At 47.8% G+C, this 15,376-nt stretch overlaps 1 protein-coding gene across 10 annotated transcripts in view; it reads left to right on the top strand.

Annotated features, from left to right (window-relative positions):
• APBA2 (amyloid beta precursor protein binding family A member 2) overlaps positions 1-15,376 on the top strand; it is a 336,162-nt gene that overhangs the window by 145,770 nt on the left and 175,016 nt on the right. For 9 of the 10 annotated variants that reach the window (XR_007519919.1, XM_049906021.1, XM_049906020.1 and 6 more), the window contains exon 3: positions 11,867-11,919. The gene's annotated coding sequence lies outside the window, so the exon portion shown is untranslated. Of the gene's footprint in view, positions 1-11,305; positions 11,382-11,866; positions 11,920-15,376 lie in introns of those variants that run through there. The other variant, XM_049906018.1, reaches the window with a different exon arrangement.

Below are 15,376 nucleotides of genomic sequence, written 5' to 3'. Positions count from 1 at the left end.
GTACAACATTTTCTGTAACCGTGTTGGGTGGCCACTTGTGTTAAAGCTTATTTCCAGCACAGTATGTCGTTTACCTTTCAAGGATCACCTGGCTCTTTCCATAGACTCAGCTTGTTGCATGAGGAGGAGCTTCGCTTTCTCACCACATACAGAAGGGTTCACTGCTGGTCACTCCCCTGGCCCTTCTTTTGGATTACATTTTTATTATAAAATATTTGGCATACAGAAAGATAAAAAGAATAATGTGACTAACACCTGTGTATGCACCCACAATCTGCTTAAGGAAGAGAGTATTACTCTATGGCTACCTACTTCTATATAACAAACTATGCTAAAGCTTAGTGGCATAACAATAAACATTTGCAATCTCACCTGTGGAGTTTGTGGGTCAGGAATCTGCCAGTGGCTTAGCTGGGTGATCATGGCTCAGGGTCAAGATGTGGACTGGGGCTGCAGTCATCTGAGGGCTTGACTGGGGTTGGGAGATCCACATCCAAGATCTACTTTACATGGCTCTTGGTTGGAGGCCTCATTTCTTGCCATATAAGACCTTTTCATAGAGCTGCTTGAGTATCCTCTTGACATGGCAGGTGGCTTCCTCCAGATTGAGTAAAATAATGGAAAAAGCAATAACGAACAGGTAAGGAGAGACTAAAGAGAAGCCACAGTGCCTTTTTTGACCTAGTATCAGTGGTCACACACCATCACTTCTGCCTTATTCTGTTCACTAGAAGCAAGTCATCAAGTTCAGCCCGTGCTCAAGAGGGAAATTAGGTTCCGCCTTTAGAAGAGAGTGCCAAATAATTTGTGGACATATTTACACCACCATGATTGTAATACATTTGAAGCTGCTACATGCCCTTCTTGATTGGATCTCCTTGTCTCCCACACAGAGGTTACTAGGGTTGTGTGCTTGTTTATAATTTACCATATTTGTAAGTACACCTATGTGTATTACTTCTGCAAGTCTAAACATTATGTGACATCAGACTCTACGTTTTTTTTATAGTTTGCCTTTTTTGCTCAACATTGTGTTTGTGAGATGTATCCACATTAAAACCTGTAGCTGTAGTTCATCTATTTTCACTGCTGTGTGGTATTTCATTGTAGGAACATATTGTTTATTGATTATTAATGGATCTTCCCTTTTGGTTTTCTAACTCCAGGTCTTTGCACATTCCATTATCATACTTTGTCGTCTTGAGCAGCTCTTTGAAATATTCTGTTCAGCTCTTTTGCTTCATCATTTCTTCCATTTGCTTTAACTATTCTATGTTCAAGAACAAGTTTCAGAGTCTCTTCTGACATCTATTTTGGTCTTTTCTTTCTTTCCTGTCTTTTTAATGACCTTTATGTTTCTTCATATATGGTGTCCTTGATGTTATTCCACAACTCATCTGGTCCTTGGTCTTTAGTGTTCAGTGCATCAAATCTATTCTTGAGATGGTCTCTAAATGTAGGTGGGAGATACTCAAGGTCATACTTTGGCTCTGGTAGACTTCCTTTAATTTTCTTCACCTTCAACTTGAACTTGCATATGAGCAATTGATGGTCCGTTCCACAGTCGGCCCCTGGCCTTGTTCTGACTGATGATGTTGAGCTTCTTTATCATCTCTTTCTACAGATGTAGTTGATTCGACTCCTGTATATTTCATCTGGCAAGGTCCACATGTCTAGTTGCCATTTAAGTTGTTGAAAAAAGATATTTCCAATAAATAAATGCTGTCTAATCAGTAGAAAAGGACATCATGTTTGGTTAAGTAGAGGGTCAGTGAAAATGTGGGAAACCCTGAATGAGATGGACTGACACAATAGCTGCAACGATGGACTCCAGCATACAAAACTCATGAAGATGGCACGTGACTTGATGGCAACTAACAACAACAACATTGCTGTACGGGCTTCCTGTTCAGTGAATTACCTGGTGTCATGGATTGAATTATGTTCCCCCGAAAATGTGTATATCAACTTGGTTGGGCCATGATTCCCCGTGTTCGGTGGTTGTCCTCCATTTTGTGATTGTAATTTTATGTTAAAGGGAATTAGGGTGGGATTGTAACACCCTTGCCAGGTCACATCCATGATCCAGTGTAAAGGGAGTTTCCCTGGGGAGTGGCCTGCACATCTTTTATCTCTCAAGAGATACAAGGAAATGGAAGTAATCAGAGAGTTGGGGACCTTATACCGCCAAGAAAGCAGTGCTGGGAGCAGAGTGCATCCTTGGGACCTGAGGTCCCTGCACTGAGATGCTCCCAGACTAAGGAAAGTGGATGACAAGGACCTTCCTCCAGAGCCAACAGAGAAAGAAAGACGTCCTCTGGAGGTGACACCCTGAATTTGGACTTCTAGCCTACTAGACTGTAAGAAAATAAATTTCTCTTTGTTAAAGCCATCTACTTGTGGTATTTCTGTTATAGCAGCTCTAGATGACTAAAGCACCTGGTCGTACCTTTTACACCTGTTTCCATTGTGCGGCTTGTTGTTTTCTCATTGATCAGTCTAATGCTTCATTGGGTTTATGTGTTACAAATGTATTTTTCATTTCTCCCCGCCAACATAACGTGGGGATAAAAACATGTTCTGTGGGGCCAGAATTTAAACCCCAGCTTCTTCCTGCGTGGTCCTGGACACATTACTTAATCTTCCTATGTCTCAGTTTTCTATCTGTAAAATGAGGGTGACGATAGCCCTCCCTACCTCACAGTGGTGCTGGGAGAATTAAAAGGCCCCTGTCTAGGAAACAGGGTGTGCCCGTCTTAGTGAGCGTGGTATTAATTAAATAAGTCTCGATGTGCTGGGCCTTATGTGGTGGGCAGGCATTGTTACCTTGTCCACAGCTGTAGCGAGCACAGCCTCCTCAGGCCTCTCTCTGGCTCTCAGCCTCCGTCCAGAACAGTGTTCCAGCCGCAGGGCCTGGGCGGCCCTCCCTGTCAGCATCCCCGAGCTGCCGGAAGAGAAAGTGAAATCCCAGCCTCCTTCTGGCAACATCAGGGAATTGGAAAGCATTAGGCTCCTCGAAGCAGAAATAGATGCCTCATTGCCTAGGAGAGAGTCATAATGAGGGGCAGAGCCAGGCAGATGCTGGCAGTTGCCCTGCCTCCCAGTCTGTCCCAGGGTGGTGCAGACCTGGCTGAGCCCTGCGGTGTAGACCCCTCCCTTCCCTCCTCCTTGCCTTTTCCGGAACTGCTCTCCATCCTAGTAACAGGGATAGGCTTCGTGTCGAGTTCCAGTTTTAATACCTCACTGTTGACTGTCTTCTGTACTCTAATTCCCCAAAGCCAGGAAGGACTCCAGAAAACAAAATTGGCTTAATGTTGAGGGTTATTGATTGGAAAAACTTGTCAGGCTCTATAGTGTAAAAACCACTACTAAGAAACGTCTGGGGAACGATGTTTCTGTCCATGTAACACGTGAGCTCCACGAGGACGAATTTATCAGATTAAAGCGCATGTAAAGATCATCGTGTAGTCGGTTATAACCCCAACATTAGTAAGTTAGCTCAGTGCCACTGTAAGGAACTCCCAGAGTACTTTACATAAAAACCAACATGGAAAAATGATAGAGTTAGAAATATTGAATGCTATAACCACTTAGGTTTTTTTAAAAAACCATTTAGGTTTTAGAGCAGATTTAGGAGCTTTGAAATGGAGTGAAACTCTCCATGTCTGTATTCCAACTCTGAACTTTTGCCCCGTAGGTGACTGCACAGTCACCGTGTAGATGGCACGAATGGTCACTGTGAGAGAATCGTTGTAGCAGCTATCAAGTGAGCTCTGACTCATGGCAGCCCCATGTACAACAGAACGAAACGTGACCCAAGTCCTGTGCCATCTTCAGGATCACTGGTATGCTCGAGTCCACTGTTGCCTTCTAGCTGGAGGGCTCATCTTCCAGTACTGTATGAACAGTGTTCTGTGTGAACCACAGGTTTTCACTGGCTGATTTTTTTCAGAAGTAGATGGACAGGCCTTTCTTCCTTATCTGTCTTAGTCTGAAAGCTCCGTTGAACACTGTCCACCATGGGTGGTCCTGCTGGTATTTAAAATACTAGTGGCGTAGCTTCTAGCATCACAGCAACGCACAAGCCACTGTAGTACAACCAACTGATAGATGGGCCGTCACCGCTTAAGGAACTAATTACCAACAAAGAGTCGGTTTATCCGGATCTGGAGCACAAAGTGAGGATCTTCCCAGGTGGAGAAAGCTACGATAACTCAGGGCTTTGGTCAGAGCAGGGCGCGGGGCTGGGAGCAGGTGGCAGGGCCTTACACATCCTACGTGGCTGGTCACCTCCAGACTTGGAAAGATAAGTTTCCAGGAATGGGGGCTTGGAGCATTTTGATGAGAGCAATTTTTGTATTGTTCTTAGTTAAATATTTTAAACAGTGTGTTTAGAAGCCACCTTCCCAAGCAAACAATGGCTTTGGAAATTCTGAGACCTTCGAAGAGTAATTTTAAATCTAATTTGTTCCCAAAACATTTGCACAGATTGGAGTCTCAAGGTCAGAGTGTTTTATTCTGAAGACACAGACTCTAGCCTAGAAGGAGAAAAACAATACATGTTCATATTTATAAGAGGAGTTTTTAGCAATTGAAGACTTTATTTTGCTGCTAGCTTGGGTACTTATTCAGAATTTCAAAATGTTGCTTGTAAGCAGTCTCTTTGGTCCATTTAATTGGGGCATCCCCCAACTTGACCGTCACTGCCCACTCGTTGACCCCCGCCCGCAGATCCGGGGTTTTCCAGCCTATCTGACTCTGAGCGCTGTCCCTGTACCTGTGACAAGGCCAAGGAGCCCCTGTACCTGTGATGTGGCCAGTTCTTGAAGTCCTCTGCCTGGAATGGTCCTGCTCTGCTCTGCTGAGCGGGGTCCCTGTACCTGTGACGTGGCCAAGGAGCCCCTGTACCTGTGATGTGGCCAGTTCTTGAAGTCCTCTGCCTGGAACAGTCCTGCTGTGCTCTGCCGAGTGCTATCCCTGTACTTGTGGCCTGGCCAGTTCTTGAAGTCCTCTGCCTGGAATGGTCCTGCCCTGCTCTGCTGAGCTCTGTCCCTGCATGCTCCACCAGGAAGTGGCAGCCTCCACTTGGCCCCACAATAAACCACACATATCCTGACCCACGGCGAGCAGCCACCCAGAAGTCCTATCTGGATACCCCGTGGTCCCAGCCACATCTGTGGGGACACCGCCACCTGGCTGTACCCCTTGTAAAAGCTTGGCCCAGCTGCAGCTCCAGGTCCCAGGAAGCCTTCTTGTGTCTGCAGCTCCCCTGCCACTGGGGCAGGGAAGCCCTCTGTGAGGCAACAGGGTGCAGATGAGCCTCATGGCTGCCAGGGCTAGTCCATGAAAGCCACATACACGTGAACCCCCATTCCAGGCCTTCCGTCACACAGAGGTGTCAACAGCCCCATGAACACCTGGTTTCCTGGTGCTGGCTGCAGCCCCTAGGTGGTACCAGATGGCTCCTCGTGGCCAGTGCTCAGCCTTTGATGCACCCCAATTCTCCGCATCATTTCAGCTCTGATCTCTTCATGGGCCCCCCCCATCCCAATCACACACCAAAGCCCCTGTCTCAGTTTCGCTCTGTGTCTGTCAACAAGTATTAATTGAATCTGCATTATTACTGTTCACCAAATTCCACATGTTCTGCAATCCAGCCATAACCAGTAAACCAGTTGCTGTCAAGATGACTAACTCATGGTGACCCTATGTGTGTCAGAGTAGAACTGTGTTTCATAGGGCTGCCAATCAAGTAGATTGCCAGGCTTTTCTTCTGAGGTACCTCTGGGTAGACTCAAACCTCCAGTTAGCAGCCTGGGGTGTTAACTGTTTATGCCACCCAGGGATCATAGCGGCCAAGTATTCCAAAACCTGTGTGACAGTGCCCAGCCTACCACAAAAGGTTGTTGTTGTTAGGTGCCGTTGAGTCAGTTCTGAGTCACAGTGACGCCATGTACAACAGAATGAAATACTGCCTGGTCCTGCGCCATCGTTACAATCGTGCTTGAGCCCATTGTCGCAGCCACTGTGTCATTCCATCTCGTTGAGGGTCTTCCTCTTTTTGGCTGACCCTCTGCTTTACCAAGCATAATATCCTTCTCCAGGGGCTAATCCCTCCTGATGACACGTCCAAAGTATGTGAGACGTGGTTTCACCCTCCTTGCTTTAAAGGAGCATTCTGGCACAAAGGCTAGGGCTGCTCATTTATCTCTAGGAAAACCCAGCCACAGCTCTCGGGTCAGCTGGAGAAAGAAACGTGAAGATAAACACAGCAGTGCTGGTGATTCAGGTCTCCGGGCCCCCCGGCCATTCAGAGTAACTCCCCCGTTCTGGAGTAGGATCCACCTTCCCAATTCCATGCAGAACTCCCAGTCGGGCGCTAGAAAGCCCAGCCCTCCATTTCCTTGCTCTTCACACCCAGGGGCCGTCCAAGCACAGCATCTAGGTCCAAGAGGCCATGAAGCTGTGAGTGTCACCTTAACTTTGCTAAGAAAATGCTGTAAAGGCTGGTTCTGACACCCATCTCCCCTGCCCTACCAGTGCCTTCATGTGCTCCAGGGCCAGTGTCTTCTATCTTGGTGTCCTGTCTAGGGTTAACCCTGGGTCCTCTCTCAGCCCCTCCCCGACCCCTGAGTCACTCAGGGCCCTGAAGTCTTTCCTGGATATGGTACCTCCCACCAACTCCCCTGACAACATGTTTACGAAGCATCTGCTCTAAGTAATATTTAGAAGTTCTGTTATTTCCTGAGTCCCCAGAAACATGGTATTTGATCCCAGATCCAACTTATTGCCAGAAATTTGTGTGTGGAATAAAACAGAACGTGCGATGGCAGTCAAAGCGGCATCCCGTGAGAAGATTAATTAATCTTGAAGCCAAATGCCAACTGCATCAGCAAAAGTATTCATAAGCGCACCGAACCTCTTGGTATTTTAAGTCGTGCGGCTGAAGGACTGCTCTCTGGAAGTGTTCTCTGCGTCTGAATTCTGCTGGGAATTTAGCACTGTAGACCAGGGCCTGCCAGCTCTTCTGTGCTGGTTCCAAGGGCTGTGGGGCTCCCAGAGTCCCCGCACCCCAGAGAATCTGGTCTTCTACATGTGGACAGAAGGAGTTCCACAGAAATCAGGGGCTCACATTTCCCCTGGGAAGCTAGGCTACAGGATAACCTCCCTGCAATGAATGGGCACACAGCTTGGGGCGTGGAGTGTCCTAATCTTGTGGGGAACCTGTCTACTTTATTTCCAGCCTGAGGGTGGATAAGGATTAGGAGATTATTCCCCAAATGGTTCTGATTTGCCAAGAAGAAGAGTGGGCTCTGGCATTTCTGTCTACTCCCCACTGGCTGGAAGCATGCTGGTTTAGAGCCTGCAGAAATGGGGCTGAAGGCCATTGGAGGGCAGAGATGGGGGAGTAGTAGGAATTGAATTACATCCGCCTAGAAGATAGGTTAAATCCTAACCACTGTGCCTGTGAAGATGGCCTTCTTTAGGAAAATAGTCTTTCTCTGGTGCTATGATCAGTTAAGTCATTCCAGAGGAGGGTGAGTTCTAGTCCTGAGTCTTTCTGAGTGATGGCTTATAAGAGGGGCGAGAACAGCCATGGGGTCCGGCTCCCACAGGGGAAGACTCCATGTGAACATCCATTTATGATCCAAGGAGCACCAAGACACGCCTGGGGCTCCAGAAGCTGGAAGAGACGGGAAGGGTCTTCCCCTAGAGGCGGCAGGGAGAGCATGGTCCTGCCAGTGCCCTGATCTTGCACTTCCAGCCTCCAGAACTGAGAGAGAATAAATTTTGGTTCTTTAAAGCCACCCACTTGTGGTATTTTGCATGGCAGCCCTAGGAGATAAGGCAAAAAGGGCTGTGGCCTTGCTGCCTGTGGAGAGGTCGGGAATGGCCGGGCCACACAGCCACAAAGAAAAACCAGGGATTTGGAGCTGTTTTTGGTTCTTTGTGTCCCTGGCCACTGGGATGGAGCAGTCCTCCCTGGTGCTGCCTGGCTGGGCTGTGGACTTAGAGCCAGAGGGAGAGAGCATGGCGGCCCGCAGGGGAGTTCCCAGGTTTCCATGCTCATGACTTTGTTGGGCTGTCTTTAAGATGAACCTTCTGTCTAGGATACGGGTCATAAAAATAACACAGTCCTGCTTTTGCCACGGACACCTGGGTACTCCTGCCAGAAGAGAGATTCATACTGTTGTCTGGGGAGAATGAAATGTGGTGCTGGATTTAAGTGGTAGGTGACCTTGCTCCTGAGTGAAACTCTGCTGGGAAAGGAGAAGAGATGAACCTGAAAAGCATGCTAATGAATAGCGATGGACGGGAGCCCGGAGTCCTGACTTCTCCCAGCCCACACGGCTACTGGTGTGATTCCCAGAAATAGGCACTTAACGGCAGATTCTGCACCGAGCTGAAATGCAGGCCAGATTCCTCTACGGAAGGCGTTATGTAAGGTGCAGTTCCGTGTGGCTGGGTGATTTCATGCCTTTGTGGGCCTAGGGGGCTGCTCAGAATACGGAGACCAATAAGGTGCATTCCTTTTAAGAGGCTTCCAGCCTCTCAGGAGGCAGACGCAGAATGGCAGGTGTCCAGGTGTGGACAGTCCGGGGAGCAGTGAGCAGGCCTTGCTGTCTGTGACAGAGCAGCAGGGCTGGGAGAGAGTGGAGGGAGCTGGACACTCTCCCGGGAAGCCCTGGACTCCGTAGGCCCACAGTGGCTGGGGCAGTGTGGGTGGGCCCGGAGGGGAGGTTCAGGGCATGGTGGACCTGTGGGACAAATTCCAGCCGGTGCTGGTGAGCAGAGGCTCTGGCCTTCTAGGTCACAACTGCCCACAGCTGGGGTGGGGGTGCCTGAAAAGGACAGGGCTGGCTGGCTGGCCTTTCCCATGGACCTTTTTGAGGCCACAGAGCTTGTTTACTACAGAGTGAGGATCTGAGGTCCTGTTTGCTGATGCCCAGGGAAGCAAGACCTAGCATTTAATATGTGCACTAGCCCAGGAATCTCTCAGATGGTGGTGCTGGGGGTAAGGAAGAGAGAACCACTACTTGGTGCTAATGTGACCTCAGCCATTGTCTAGGGCCTTGGTTGCATTTTATGATCCCAGCCATCTTGGAAGTAGTTCTTGTTGTCCACCTGTTACACATGATAACTGGAGGTTGACGATATGAAGGGACTGGCTGGTGTTCACACAGGAAGCAGGCTGCTGATTCCACTGGGGAGGAAGTGTGTGTGGTTGAAATGCTTTATGTACCTGGTTTACTCGGGTAAGAGAGGGGGCTCCTTGCAAAGGACCAGAGTCTGTGATGCTTCACAGGAACCGGCAGCCAAGGAACCGAAGCACCAACCCACTTGGAAAGAGAGTAAACAACATCCAAATGTCCAGTTTTCTCTGAGCAGCCGCCACCCGTCTGTCACTTTGTTGTCCTGGGGTGGCTTGTGTGTTGCTATGATGCTGGAAGCTATGCCGCTGGTATTTCAAATACCAGCAGGGTCACCCATTGGTGGACAGGTCTCAGCAGAGCTTCTAGACTAAGACAGACTAGGAAGAAAGACTAATGATCTACTTCTGGAAATTAGCCAGTGAAAATTCTGTCGATCACAGCAGAACATTGCCAGATTTACTTGCATTGAACATGTCACCAGAAGGGATCAATCACTAGAGGAGGGCGTCGTGTTTGGTGAAATAGAGGGTCAGTGAGGGTGAGGGGGGCCCTTGGTGACATGGATTGGCACAGCAGCTGTGACGATGGACTCGAACATGCTGGCAATCATGAGGGTGACACCGGACCAGGCAGTGTTTCCTTCTGTTGTATATTTGGTTACCATGAGTTGGAGTCAACTCGATGGCAGCTCTCTGTGTATCTGTGTAGCTGTCTATCTGTGTATCTATCTATGTATTTGTCTGACTATCAACCTACCTACCTATCTACCTAATCTACCTAATCTATCATCTCTTCTCTGAGCAGAGCCAGGCAGATTATAGCTCTGAAGCCTTCTTAAGGGGTGATTTGGTCAAAAGGGCCACATCCTTAGTCTTCTAAGGGGCATCCAGTCAGTGTCCTTTATGTCTGGCCCACAGTCATCTGCATGGGGCCAGTTTGGAGTGCAGGACATTCCCCCCATCCTTAATTAAAGCCACTGCTAGGAGTGTCTGCCCAGGGACAGGCATAGTGACCATCAGGCTTTGCTAGAAGTGACAAAACCAAGTCCAGGTCAGCCTTTGTGATGAAGCAGAAGTGACTGTCTGCCTGTGTCAATAGGGAGACTGTTGCTTTCACCAGAGAATGATAACCATCCCCTGTGACTTCCTGCCCTGAGATAGATTGAAGATGTACTGTCCAACCACAGCCTCTGTGAATTCAATGCACTCTGCCCTTCCATTCCCAGCAGTGAGGCCCCAGGGAGGATGTTGTCATTGCTGTTTTTTGGAAAGGAAAGAAGATCCTTTGTCGCATTATTCTGTCTTCAGCCAAATTGGACAGAGAGGAGGAATTTAGATGTAGTGTTTAGGACAACTGAACCCACTCCTCTTTCTCTATCATAGATGCCCCATCCCTTCTTCACCTCCTGCCTTTACCATTGATCCCTGATCCAGCCCGTCTCAGTTACCTAGAGCTGCCGTAACAAAGGAAACCCTGGTGGCGTAGCGGTTAAGAGCTATGGCTACTAATCAAAAGGTCGGCAGTTGAAATCCACCAGGCGCTCCTTGGAAACCCGATGGGGCAGTTCTACTCCGTCCTGTAGGGTCGCTATGAGTCGGAATCGACTTGACGGCGGTGGTTAGTGGTGGGCCGTAACAAAAAACACTGCAAGTGGGTGGCTTTAAGGGACAGACATTTATTGTCTCACAGTTCAGGAGGCTAGAAGTCCAGATTCCGGGTGTGGCTCCAGGGGAGGTCCTTCTCCGGCTACTTCAGCTTCTGGTAGGGGAGGTCCTTCTCCGGCTACTTCAGCTTCTGGTACGTGTGGCAGTCTTTGTGTTCCTGGGCTTGTGGCTGCATCTTCCATGTGTGCCTGTCTTCATGTGGCGTCTTCCCCACATGTGCCGCTGTGTCTATTCTGCTTGGTATAACCCAGCAGTGATTAGGTTTAGGGCCCGCCTTACACTGGTATGACTTCATTAATATAAGAGAAGAATAACCCCCAACTCCACAAAGGATCACATCCACAGGTACGGGGCATACATGTTCGGTGCATTTTGGGGGGACACAGTTCAACCCATAACAACCTGAGGGCCATGCCTGGAAGGCTCTGAATATTTTGGCCTTACTCTTCAGCTTTCATTTGAGAAGGTTCCTCTCTTCCAGAGAAGCGTGAAACCCTATGGCCTCTTCCCGGCTCTGTGTGTGATGGAGGCAGGATGGTCAGAGCACCCTGCAGATGAAAAGGTGGGCCTCGACCTGGAGGGGAATGAGAAGTGTTCCTTCTCTTCCCTGTCCTTAAATTGCTCTTCATCCCCTCCCAGCCCCCACATGCACAACTTCTCAGCCCGAGAGCGGCACAAAATACCAGTTCTGCAAGCTAGTGGGGTCAAGCTTTGTGGTCGGAAAATACATATTCATGAGGGCTTTGAGGCGCTTCATTAAAATTCAGATAGTCTCTCGTCCCAGAGTGATACATAAGCCAGGATTTATTTGCCCAACATGATTTTTCTTAAGGCAATAATTATGTGACAAATGGCTAAAGAAATGTTTTAATTATTTGTTTAGGGTAATTTCTGATCATATCATTAGAATTATAATCTGTTCATTTTTACAGGCGATTAAAACTCTCTCACACATTTAAATTTCTGTACTTGAAGGAGCTCTGTATGAATACCAGTAACATTTCTGAAACCAAAGTGATTTCCTCTCTTTCTTCTGCTTTATTCCAGAAAACTTTCATCACCAGGAGGTTTCTCGGTACATTGCCAGTTCACTGTTTTAGGTAAGAAAAATGAGGTGGCCTGCATGGAGTGAGGTGTTGCCTCCAACATTGGTGAAGCGAGATCATTTTACTAGAGGGCAGCTGCATGTTTCTTTACTTCCTGGGACCTGTGTATTTGGAATTCAGGACTAGTCTGAGAGCGGGGAACTTGAGGTGGAGTTTGGTTTACAGCCATGCAGCCGATGAGCCTTGTGCTCACTGCCTGGTGCATCACCTAGAGCCGTTGCACCATTCACCCGCATATACACACCCACCCCTCCTTCACGTACCAGTGTGCCTGTAAACTGCAGTTCTCACCTGTTTCAGTCATAAATTCGTGTAACCCCTACCTAAATTCCTGTTTATAGTGAAAGTAGATAAATTTCACCAACAGTGGATTCAAAACCTTTCATTATCAAACTTGGGCAACATTACTAGTCTACTTATAGAAGTCAACCATTAGGAAATACCGGAAAGCAAAGCGGAAGAAGTCTAACTTTGGTCCAAAAGGGATGAGGGTGGGCCCTGAGATTTCTGTAGCCCTGTCCATGAAGCCGATCCATGGTCAGCATCTGCCTTCCCCTTGTCCTGAGGACCTGCGGGAGCAGACTTGCACGGGTCTCTGTAGCCCAGGTGCCAGCCAACTGCCTGGCACAGAGGTGACTCATAGGAGATGGTTTCTGGGTTGAAGATGAATTAATTGGCTGTCTTCTTCTGGGGCCGAGGACGTGCCAGGTGGCTTGGTTTTAGGGTTGTGTTTGGCGAGCAGAGAGGAGGGGAGTATTGTTAGAGGTGAGGGGGCTGAGCCGGGCGTGCCTCTTGTTCTGACACCCAGAGCAGGTCTGAGTTTCCAATGGATTCTGTGGGTTCTTTGGTACTCATGGGAAGGAGTATCTGTTAGGCTTGGGTGGGACAACATACAGGGAAGTGGTGGCTCTGGGCTCCCAGGGAGGCTGGGCAAAAAGAGAGGAGAACTTTGAGTGCCTCATTGGGGAATCTCTGTGTCAATTCCCGGTAAAAAGATGAAGCCTGCCAGGGTAAGGACAGGATATTGGGCGGAACTGTGCAGGCCTGGGTTCACACCCACTGCTCTGGGCTCTGGGGCAGCAGAAGGCTACAGGCCTTGCTGTTGTATTAGAGAAGGTTATTTTGTAAAGTAAGGCAGCGTCATTTATTTCACTTTCTAATCCAAATAAACAAAAAACCCAAACCGGTTGCCATCAAGTCCATTCCAACTCACAGTGTAGAACTGCCCCATAGGGCTTCCAAGGAGTGGCTGGTGGATTTGAACTGCTGACCGAGCTCTTAACCACTGAGCCATCAGGGCTCATCTAATCCAGCATCTATCCTAAATGTAGGTGGTGGTGGTGTTGTTAGGTAATGTCGAGTTGATTTTCGACTCAAAGCGACCCCATGGGACAGGGTAGAAATGCCCATAGGGTTTCCTAGGCTGTAATCTTTACAGGAGCAGATTGCCACGTCTTTGTCCTGCAGAACCGCTAGGTGGGTCCAAACCGTCAACCTTTCAGTTGGCAGTCACTGCTAAATTGAGGAAACGGTGATGGTGTAGTGGTTAAGAGCTTGGCTGCTAACCAAGAAGTTGGAAGTTGGAATCCACCAGGCGCCCCTTGGAGAAACCATATGGGGCAGTCCTATAGGGTTGCTATGAGCCCGAATCGACTTGATGGCAGTGGGTTCGGTTTTTGGTTTTGGCCTCTAATTACTGTGCTATACATGAGGCAGGAAATTCCCTTGCCTCAAACTGGGGAGCAAGGGAATCCTGGGTGCATTTCTGTGGTGTGGCTTTTGGGCGCCGGGGAGATATGTTCCTAAAGCGTTTGAGAGATGTACAACAGCCACCCCGCACCCGAGCAACAGCGGTTAAGCCTTCAGAGGAGCCGCGTGATTTTTCATGGGTTTGGGCATAAGAATAACTGAGTATTTTTCAGAACTTTTCCTCAGTTGTCAGTTTTTAAATAGTCTGTGAATTTAGGCTTGTGTACTCCACAAGGCCCTTTTTCATCCCGTTTGATTTTCTGTTTAGAGTTCTAAACATGCGTCAGCCTTAAATACATTAACCAACCTCAGCTCCGAAAATTCTGAAGAATTTCAGAGGTTCTGGAACAGGAGGAGATTTTATTTGTCATGCAGTTAGGACAGCTTGGAAGAGAGACATTACTTACAGGGAAGCGGACTTACGAATAACAGTGAAATTCCTGTCACTCGGGGCCCAGGCCCAAGCAGCCACCCCAGTTCATTCCCACCTTGGGAATCATCCACAAGGAAATTGCCTTCTTGAATTTCTTCTTGTGGAAAATTGGGGTTGTCATTACTCTGTGATGGAGCCACAGTTCTGCTTATGCCTTAAGGTACAGTATTGATTTCTGGTATTTTTTGCTTCTGAGCCCAAAAAAAGACGTGCTGGAATTTTTATGTATCCTGAAATACTATTAGAGTATCAAAATTTGTTGCGACAGACGTGACGCTGTGCCCTGTTCCTGGTTGCTTCCACCCATCTGCAGTCTAAGAGGACCATCATTTCAGTGAATACACTCAGTACTGTTCTCTACAGCTTCCCTGCAGAAAAGAAGATCCTTTCTCTAAGAGCAAAGTGGGAATGACGTGGATGTTTTTAGATGCAATTATGCCGGAACGAATCCTTGTGAGGAGATCTGCAGAGAGAAGAAGAGGCCTATGTTTATTTATTTTTTTTTTACTACGAACTAAACCGTTCTGTGACTTTAGAATGCATGCCAGTAACGTGCTTGGTATCTTTTCACGGAATAACATTGTAAATATGCCTCCGCTTACAATAATAGTTTGGGTCAAATGTTTTCTATTTTTTTTTTTCCTGGTAGAATTAGATTCGTGGCCTCACTATCCTATGATATCTATCCTGTAGGCCCTGGGTCTATAAAATATGTAAGGTTGAAGGTTCAAGTGTACCCAGAGGTACCTTGAAAGAAAGGCCTAGTGGTCTACTTCTAAAAAATCAGCCACTGAAAACCCGATGGAACAAAGTTCTACTCTGACATACTTGGGGTTGCCGTGAGTCGGAATCTCCTCACGGCAACTGGTTTTAAATTCAGTGCTTATCATGAAGGAATGTTGGAAAGATCAATCAGATGTACTTAAATGATGGTCAAGTCTCAGAAAATATATTAAGTTAGCAGATACTGCATCTGTGAAATAATATCAGCAGGACCTTGCTCCAGTATAAATACATACAAGTGCAGTGTAAAATCTAACAAAAATGTTTTAAAAATAACATATAAGTTCCAAAGAAAGAGAGCAGTTCCCAACTACCAGACGTTAGGAGAAAACACAAAGCCAGAGCATTCAGGGGAAGCTGACCCAAGGGCAGGGACAAGACAGAGAGCTGCAGCGATGAAGACTGTGTGGGCCTGTGTAGGGAGAGACGCAGAGCTGCAGCGATGAAGCCTGTGTGGGCCTGTGTAGGGAGAGACGGAGAGCTGCA

The sequence above is a fragment of the Elephas maximus genome, chromosome 13 (genome assembly GCF_024166365.1).
Source record: "Elephas maximus indicus isolate mEleMax1 chromosome 13, mEleMax1 primary haplotype, whole genome shotgun sequence".
NCBI lineage: Eukaryota > Metazoa > Chordata > Mammalia > Proboscidea > Elephantidae > Elephas > Elephas maximus.
Note: the sequence above shows the minus strand (reverse complement) of the source record. Positions and strands in the feature narration are given on the sequence as shown.